Genomic DNA, 9,914 nt, shown 5'->3' on the forward strand with positions numbered 1-9,914 from the left:
TCTCCTGAATGTTTTTGTCACTTGTATACTCTGTGTTCTCCTTAGATCAAAATGTGATCAGAGTAACTTAGTGATCTAGCTGGGAAATGACTGCTGTGAAGTATTATTCTAGAATCCAAGTATATGTGATTCAGACATGTACAACTCTGCTTTTAAACTGTCATATGCATTTGCAATATTAATGGAATTGGAAAAAGCAATATTAATAAAGTCCGTGGCAGTGTGGACAGGGACCTGGATCCACACTTATTGATTTGTCTCTGAGACCCTTCAGGTAACAGTAGAAAAGGCATTTATCTGAGATGGTCTTGTTTCATTGCTGGGACTCTTTCTCCCTATGTGCTTTAGTTTGTTACACCAAAGAAGACTGGGTATTCTTGGCTATTATGTGGTAGGTTATTTATGTTGACTAAGAGAATTACAATTGGTATTTTTATTCCCAGAATTAAAAAAAAAATCCAGGATGAGTTTTTGGCTTGTGAAGCTCATTGAATTAAAAAAGAAAAAGAAAAGTTGTAGTGGGCGGGTGCCTGTAAGGCACCATCACATGACTGAGAAGCATGAGACAGAGGAAGTTACTTGGGTCTTTAGATAACACCCACATTCTGTAAGGTATGTCCAGAGGGCTTAAGACCATCAGCCTGCGGCAACCCTGCTTATGTTAATGCCCCTCCACCCAGCACAAAAATGTATATAACCCATGATTGAGCTGCAATAAAGAGAGACTTGATCAGAACTCCTGTCTTGTCTCCGGTCTTTGTGTCTCCCATTTTCCTCCCTTCTAGGTGCTTCGGGGTCCCTCGTGTAGTGTCCCATGGGTCGGGACAACTGGCGCCCAACGTGGGGCTCGAACCCACGACCCTGAGATTAAGAGTCTCATGCTCTACCGACTGAGCTCAGACATTAGGATTAATGTTTAAGATCACACGTGAACAAGCCCGACAAATAGTAAAACAATGCCCTGCTTGTGTCACACATCTACCTACCCCTCACTTAGGAGTAAACCCTAGAGGCCTTGTTCCCAATGAAATCTGGCAAATGGACATTACCCATGTCCCTGAATTTGGCAAACTTAAATATCTTCATGTTACAGTTGATACCTTCAGCGGATTTATTTTTGCATCCACACAAACAGGTGAAGCCAGCAAACATGTTATTTCTCATGTCCTCACTTGCCTATCAGTAATGGGCAAGCCTAAGACTATCAAAACAGACAATGGTCCAGGCTACACAGGAAAAAATTTCCAGTCCTTTTGCTCCACTTTACAGATCCATCACATTACAGGCATCCCTTATAATCCTCAGGGCCAAGGCATTGTTGAACGCGCTCACCAAACACTCAAAATCACTATAAATAAGTTAAAAAATGGAGAATTGTACACTATAAAAAATTCCCCAAAAAATGTTGTTGCTCATGCGCTTTTTATTCTAAACTTCCTGCAACTCGACCAAAAATCAAAAACTGCCGCTGACCGCCTCTGGCATCCAACCACAGCTGATAATTTCGCCTCCGTTTTGTGGCGAGACCCCATAACAAATCGATGGTCAGGCCCAGATCCCGTCCTCATTTGGGGACGAGGATCAGTCTGCATTTTCGATAATAAAACCCAAGCTGCCCGGTGGCTTCCCGAGAGACTTACAAAACAAATAGATGTTAACCCCCATTCCAGGGACGGCCCCGCTCCCTGAGAAGCCATCTTTCGCGACAGGCACAAAAATGACTGCTACACCCTGGCTCCTGCTACTGGTCTTGCCTCTCGTCCGTTCTGGTCTTGACCCTGGAAAAGTTGACATCAACAAGCTCAGACAGCTAACGGGACAACGACCCCCATGTGACTGCGACGGAGGTAACCTTCGGGGGGCACCATCTACCTCGGTCCTCAAAACCGTAAGTTGTCAAGACAAAATAGCATACCTCATCACATCTGAGACTGTATCCACGACCAAATGGGTCTGTACTTCCTCTCCCCAATATAAACAAGAAAAACCTCAGCCTTGTCCCGCTGAATGCTCTACTATTTACCCTATTATTCATAGTTCTTGTTACAATACCTATAAAACATGTACAAAAGATAACTCCTCTTATTATACGGCTGTCATGACAAGCACCGCTCCCGCTGTCCCTCATTCTGACTGGTCTAACACCCCTGCTGCGGTTGGCATTGGCTCCTATAAACCCGCACCCTGCGCGGCATCTAATATGTTAGGAAAAAATATTTGCTGGCAGATCGAATCCCCTATACCATATGTTTCTGACGGCGGGGGTCCAGCCGATCTCCAATCCAATGAAAAACGCATTAAAAAATTTGCTGAAATACAAAAGACCCTTAACCCTAAACTTACCTATCACCCTTTGGCCCACCCTAAAAAACCGGGTCACGTGGACATTGATCCTCAGACTTTTGACATTCTTAGTTCTACCCACAAGTTATTGCTTTCTGTTAATTCATCCTACGCCACAGACTGCTGGCTGTGTTTACTACAAGGCACCCCTTTACCATTAGCTATACCCTATCCCTTTGTCACCTCTACTACCAATAATTCATGCAACATAGCTCTCCCTTTTTTAGTCCAACCCCTTGGCTTTAACAATACCCCGTGCATCCTCTCTCCCACTCAAAACAATACTACAGAGGTTAATTTAGGAAGCCTCTCCTTTACGAATTGCTCCTCCTTCATTAATGTATCCTCTCCTATATGTGCACCCAATGGATCGGTATATATTTGTGGAAATAATTATGCCTACACCTATTTACTACAAAACTGGACAGGAGTTTGTACCCTAGGCTCCCTCCTCCCAGATGTATCCATCATTCCAGGAGATGAGCCAGTCCCTATCCCGACTTTCGAACATATTGCAGGACACACTAAACGTACAGTCCATTTTATTCCCTTATTAGCGGATCTAGACATCACCACCGCACTTGCCACCGGGTCCGCGGGGATAGGACATTCCCTAGTACAATACCATAAATTATCTGGACAACTCATATCAGATGTCCAGGTACTCTCAGAAACTATCCAAGATCTTCAAGATCAGGTTGATTCCCTAGCAGAAGTTGTCCTCCAAAACAGGAGGGGATTAGATTTACTTACTGCAGAAAAAGGGGGCATCTGTCTGGCCCTTGGAGAAAAATGCTGTTTTTATGCTAACAAATCTGGAATTGTTCGTGACAGAGTCAAAAAATTACAAGAAGACCTTGAAAAAAGAAGAAGAGACCTCCTTTCCAACCCTCTCTGGACCGGATTCAATGGACTTTTACCCTACTTACTACCCCTGCTTGGCCCCATACTCGGGTGCTTTATCCTACTATCACTGGGACCCATCCTCCTCAATAAACTCATGCGCTTTCTCAGACAACAAATAGAGGCCTTGCAGGCCAAGCCCATACAGGTCCATTACACCCGACTGGAGATGCAAGAGCGAGGAGATCCCTATCTCCAATAACAGGAGTCATAAAACAGGACTCCTCCCCTGTGAGATGAACTGGATAGCCAATGACGGGTAAGAGGACAGCTCTCTAAGTAACATAAAAAATCAAAAACCTGTCGCTGTACCAGGTTTCACAGAGATGGACTGTCTCAACCTAAGACAGGCACAGTTCCCTAGGGGCTCAGAGCTCTTTTTTATAAAACAGAAAAGGGGGACCTGTAGTGGGCGGGTGCCTGTAAGGCACCATCACATGACTGAGAAGCATGAGATAGAGGAAGTTACTTGGGTCTTTAGATAACACCCACATTCTGTAAGGTATGTCCAGAGGGCTTAAGACCATCAGCCGGCGGCAACCCTGCTTATGTTAATGCCCCTCCACCCAGCACAAAAATGTATATAACCCATGATTGAGCTGCAATAAAGAGAGACTTGATCAGAACTCCTGTCTTGTCTCCGGTCTTTGTGTCTCCCATTTTCCTCCCTTCTAGGTGCTTCGGGGTCCCTCGTGTAGTGTCCCGCGGGTCGGGACAAAAAGTGGAGTTGGTGGAGAATTTCAGGACTGAGACTGACTTGCTCCAGATCACACAATAAATTAATACTGAGCCAGGATTAGAACTCAGATCTTATGACTCAGATCCTAGAAAAGTATGTTCATTAATATAAGGAAGTGTTTTCATACCTTTTTTGAGAGCATGTTAACATGTCATATTATTTTCAGAATATTTGTGGATTCTGTGATTCTATTGCACAATGTGTTTCTGGAACATTGCTAAGCTCCAGATATGAGACCTTATCTTGAGTCTATTACTGACTTGTGTGACCTTGGGCAAATCATTTCAACTCTATGCGTCTCATTTCCCTCCTCTGCCAAAATAGTAAATGAATGCCTGCCCCACCTAGCTCACAAGATTCTCAAAAGTCTCAAACCAGATGGTGGGGGTAGGTCCAAGATGATGGAATTGGTAAACGCTATGCCTGCTGTCTCCCACAGTAACATAAAATTACAACTAAATTATAGAACAATCAACCTCGAGATTCATTTGAGAACTAGCTGAATAGAACCCCTAAACTAAGGATAAAAAGAAAAGGCCACATTGATACTGCTAGGAGTGGCAGAGATGCAAAATGGGCTGATTCAAAATATACAGATAATGGTTGAGCACCTGGAAGGACACCTCAGTGATGGAGGTCCTCCTGAAGAGTGAGGGGTCCCAGCCCCACATTGGGCTCCCCAGCCCACGGGTCTTGTGCTGGGAAGAGGGGTACCCACAACATCTGGCAGTGAAAATGAGCAAGGATTCTGTCCATCCCAGTAGAATAGAAGGTGGCTGAAAACCCAGACAGCCTCTTAAATGGCCCACACACATACACCTCACTTGCAGGCACTCACCCTGGGCTCCAGCTGAGGGACAGTGACTCAAGGGGTGCCAGAGACATACAGAGAAAGACTGAGTTGTGTGGCTCAAGGTGAGGGATAGAGAGACAGTGCCGTTATCCCTGTGTGGTGTCCACCTCACATGTAACCTATGGGGTGGGGCAGCATCTTTCTTGTGTTGAACACACCCCCCATAGGGCCAAATCTGAGATCACATTGGTCTGGTAATATCTGGGCATGCACGAACCACCTTGGTGATTCCCTTGGACTCTACGCAGCTAGTGCGGAATTGCCCAGGACAGCCTCAGCTCCTGGGAGGCCAATCCCATCCTGCAAGCTGTGGGAGGCTTGGACAGCAGCAGATGGCCCGCAGCAGCCTGGGAAATATTTGATGGTGAGCGGTCAGCCCTAGCTGGCGCTGCAGCCCTTCTTGGGCAGCTCTCGGGGATCTGGGGTTCCAAGGCAAGTGGTGGCTGGCTGCTGTGTTCTCAGAGTCCTCAGAGGAGTGGCCAAAAGCTCTGCACTGGTGCAAGAGCTGAATCTGCATTAACTTAGTAAAAACCACCAGCCATACCAGTAACTTCCTGGAATCACACCCCACCCAGTTAGCATTGTGTTTATGGGGGAACTCTCAGCTCCAAGGCAGCTGACCCCACCCCACAAGCTGCTACAGGCTTGTACAGCAGTGGGTAGCCACAGCAGCCTGGGAAGCTTTTGGTGGTGGGTGGTCAGACCCAATTCATATTGCAGCCTTTCTGGAGGCAACTCCCAGATTTCTGCCAGCCCAAGGCAAATGAAAGCTGGCAATGGAGTTCTCAAGGCATTTTTCAGTGTTGCCACAGGCTCAGTACTGGCACAAGAACTAAATCTGCATTAACTTTATAATAACCACAGGCCACATTTTGTAAACCACTGGAAAATCACCCTACCCAACATGGGGAGCCATCACTGGAGGCACTGTCAAACCAGGTCAACCAGCCTAGCTTACACACCTACGACTCTTTCAGATGCTGAGCCTTACAGGTAGCCAGCAGGTGGCAACAGACCTAAAGGGGCCCTGGGCATTTTGCTAAGCTGCTCGATACTGATGGAGGCTGACCTCAGTTCACAGTGAGACCACCCCCACATGTCTCTAGGTCTAACACAGGCAGCAACCAATTGCATATAGCTTTGTAGCTACTACCTGGTAGCCTCAGGCTGGTCACAGGCAAGGCTAATATTGGCCTGTGTGGGAGCCTCTCCCAAGTGGCACCAGAAACAACACACACAGATGTTGGCCTCAGACCACACCAGAGCACTACCCTCATTATCCCCACAAGCGACACACCCAAAGGGTGGACTAAACAAACACAAGAGCCCACTGGGGCAAATCCATGTCTGAGGGGTAAGCCCCCATACAGAAGCTCATATGCTGGGGGCATAGTCAATCCTCACAGCCAATCAGACTGAGAGTCAATCCCACCTACTTATGTGCCAATACAACTTAAGGTTCAACTACAACAGAAGAATACACACAATACACAAAAGAGACACTCCTAGAACATATGCACAGGTGATCAGAGAGCCTGTGCCACTGGAATACACAGGACACATAATACATAAGACAATCTGGCAGAGACTGAGAGACTTAGGAGATCTGCCTAATACATAGAAGCAAACACAGAGAGGCATCCATAATGAGAAAACAAAGAAACATGTCCCAAACAAAAGAACAGGAGAAACCTCCAGAAAAAGATCTAGTTGAAATGGACTCATAGATACAGACAACAGTTTAGTGGTTACCAGAGGGTAAGGGGGAGGGGAGATGGAAGAAGAGGGTAAAAGGGGTCAAATATAGGGTGATAGAAGGAAAACTGACTCTGGGTGGTGAACACACACTGTGACATATACATGAAGTATTATAGAATTGTACGTTTGAAACTTGTGTAATTTTACTAACCATTGTCTCCCCAATAAATTTAATTTAAAAAATAAAAATATGTACATGGTTAATATCAAAAAGGAAAAAAGAAAGAAAAGAAAAGAAATGGAGGCAACCTATCTACGAGAGACAGAGTTTGAAACACTGGTTATAAGAATGCTTAAGGAACTTAGTGAGAACTTCAACAAAGAGATAGTAAGCATAAAGAAGGATATAAAAACCATAAAAAAGAACCAGTCAGATATAAATAATACAATCACTGAAATGAGGAATACACTAGAAAGAATCAGTAAATTAGATGTAGCAGATGATCGAATCAGCAATTTAGAACAAGATAGCAAAAAACATCCAATTAGAACAAAAGAAAAGATTTTAAAAATAAAGACAACTTAAGGGAACTCTGGGACAACATCAAGTGTAATAACATTCACATCACAGGAGTACCAGAAGGAGAAAAGAAGGAGCAAGGGATTGAGAGCCTACTTCAAGAAATAATGATTGAAAAATTTCCTAACCAGGTAAAAAAAAATAGACACACAAGTCGAGGAAGTGCAGAGAGTCCTAAACAAGATGACTCCAAACAGACCCACAGCAAGACATTACAGTTAAAATGGCAAAGGTTAAAGACAAAGAGAAACCTAAAGCAACAGCAGAAAGACAACAAACTACTTAAAAGGAAACTCCCATTAGACTACCAGCTGATTTCTCAAAAAAACTTTGTAGTCCAGATAGGAGTGGCAGGAAATATTCAAATTAATAAAAAGCAGGGGCCTACAACCAAGCCTACTCTATCCAGCAAGGCTATCATTTAAAATTGAAGGAGGGATAGAGAGTTTCCCAGACAAGAAAAAGCTAAAGGATTTTGTTACCACCAGCCAGTATTACAAGAAATGTTAAAGGAATTTCTTTAAGATGAAAGGGGAAAGAAAGAAAACATAAAAATGAATAATAAAGTGGCAAGAACTATGTATCTATCAACAATCACTTTAAATATAAATGGATTAAATACTCAAATAAAAAGACACAGGGTAGCTGAATGGATAAGAAAAAAGACCCATACATGTGCTGTCTACAATAGACCCACTTCAGATTGAAAGACACACAGACTGAAAGGGATGGAAAAAAGATATTTCATGTAAATAGAAATGAAGAAAAAAAAAGCTGGGGTAGCAGTACTTAAATGAGACAAAATATACTTTAAAACAAAGAATATAATAAGAGGCAAAAAAGGACCCTACATAATGGTAAACAAATCAATCCAACAAGAATATATAACCCCAGTAACCATCTATGCGCCCTATATACGAGCACCTAAATATATAAAAAAAAAAAATTGATAGACATAAACAGAGAAATTCACACAGTAGCACAATAATAGCAGGGGACTTTAACATCACATTAACACCAACGGACAGATTTTCCAGACATAAAATCAACAAGAAAACAGTGGCTTTAAATGACACGTGACACCAGCTGGATTTGATTGATATTTTTAGAGCATTTCACCCTACATTAACGGAATATACATTTTTTTTTTAATTTATTGGGGTGACAACTGTTAGTGAAATTACATAGATTTCAGGTGTACAATTCTGTATTACATCATCTATAAATCCCATTGTGTGTTCACCACCCAGAGTCAGTTCTCTTTCCATCACCATATATTTCATCCCCCTTATCCTCATCTCCCAACCCCCACCTCCTTACCCTCTGGTAACCGCTAAACTATTCTCTGTGTCTATGAGATTTTGTTTCTCATTTGTCTTGTTCTTTTGTTGTTTTTGGGTTATATACCGCATATCAGTGAAATCATATGCTTCTCTGCTTTTTCAGTCTGACTTATTTCGCTTAGCAGTATACTCTCAAGATCCATCCATGTTGTCACAAATGTTCCTATATCATCTTTTCTTACTGCCAAATGGTATTCCATTGTGTATATATACCACAACTTCTTTATCCAGTCATCTATCAAAGGACATTTTGGTTGTTTCCATGTCTTGGCCACCAAAAACAAAGCTGCAATGAACATGGAGCACACGTGTCTTTATGGATAAATGTTTTCAGATTTTTTGGGTAGATACCCAGGAGAGCGATTGCTGGGTCATATGGTAATTCTATTCGTAATTTTTTGAGGAACATACACACTGCCTTCCTTAACAGCTGCACCAGTCTGCACTCCCACCAACAGTGTATGAGGGTTCCTTTTACTCCACAGCCTCTCCAACACTCGTTACTATTTGTCTTGTTGATGATAGCCGTTCTGACTGGGGTGAGGTGATATCTCATTGTGGTTTTTATTTGCATTTCTCTGATGATTAGTGATGTTGAGCATTTTTTCATATGTCTATTTGCCATTTGTATGTCCTCTTTGGAGAAATGTCTCTTCAGGTCCTCTGCCCATCTTTCAATTGGGTTGTTTGTTTTTTTATTGGTGAGTTTCATGAGTTCCTTGTATATTTTGGATATTAGCCCTTTATTGGAGGCACAATTTGCATAAATCTTCTCCCATTCAGTTGGTTGCCTCTTTATTTTGTCGATGGTTCCGTTTGCTGTGCAGAAGTATTTAAATTTCATACAGTCCTATTCGTATATTTCAGCGTTTACTTCCATTGCCTTTGGAGTCAAATTCATAAAATGCTCTTTGAACCCAAGGTCCATAAGATTAGTACCTATGTTTTCTTCTATGCAATTTATTGTGTCAGGTCTTATGCTTAAGACTTTGATCCATTTTAAATTAATTTTGGTACATGGTGAAAGATAGGAGTCCAGTTTCATTCTTTTGCATGTGGCTATCCAATTCTCCCAGCACCATTCACTAAAGAGGCTGTCTTTCCTCCATTGTATGTTTTTAGCTTCTTTGTCAACAATTATCTGTCCATATTTATGTGGTTTTATTTCTGGGTTCTCAATTCTATTCCATTGGTCTATGTGTCTGTTTTTCTGCCAATACCATGCTGTTTTGATTATTGTTGCCCTGTAGGTTCAAGCTAAAGTCAGGGAGTGTGATACCTCCAGTATTATTCTCTTTTCTTAAGATTGCTTCGGCTATTCAGAGTCTTTTGTGGTTCCAAACAAATCTGATGTTTTTTTGTTCTATTTCTTTAAAAAATGCCATTGGAATTTTAATGGGGATTGCATTAAATCAGTATATTGCTTTGGGTAATATGGCCATTTTACCTATGTTG

General features: G+C 42.5%; 1 non-coding gene across 1 annotated transcript; it reads right to left on the reverse strand.

Annotated features, from left to right (window-relative positions):
- Positions 1 to 832: 832 nt before the first annotated feature.
- On the reverse strand, positions 833 to 902 carry TRNAK-CUU (transfer RNA lysine (anticodon CUU)). Its single transcript has one exon. It is a non-coding gene; the product is annotated as a tRNA-Lys (tRNA).
- Positions 903 to 9,914: the final 9,012 nt, after the last annotated feature.

Source organism: Rhinolophus ferrumequinum, chromosome X (assembly GCF_004115265.2).
Source record: "Rhinolophus ferrumequinum isolate MPI-CBG mRhiFer1 chromosome X, mRhiFer1_v1.p, whole genome shotgun sequence".
NCBI classification, from domain to species: domain Eukaryota; kingdom Metazoa; phylum Chordata; class Mammalia; order Chiroptera; family Rhinolophidae; genus Rhinolophus; species Rhinolophus ferrumequinum.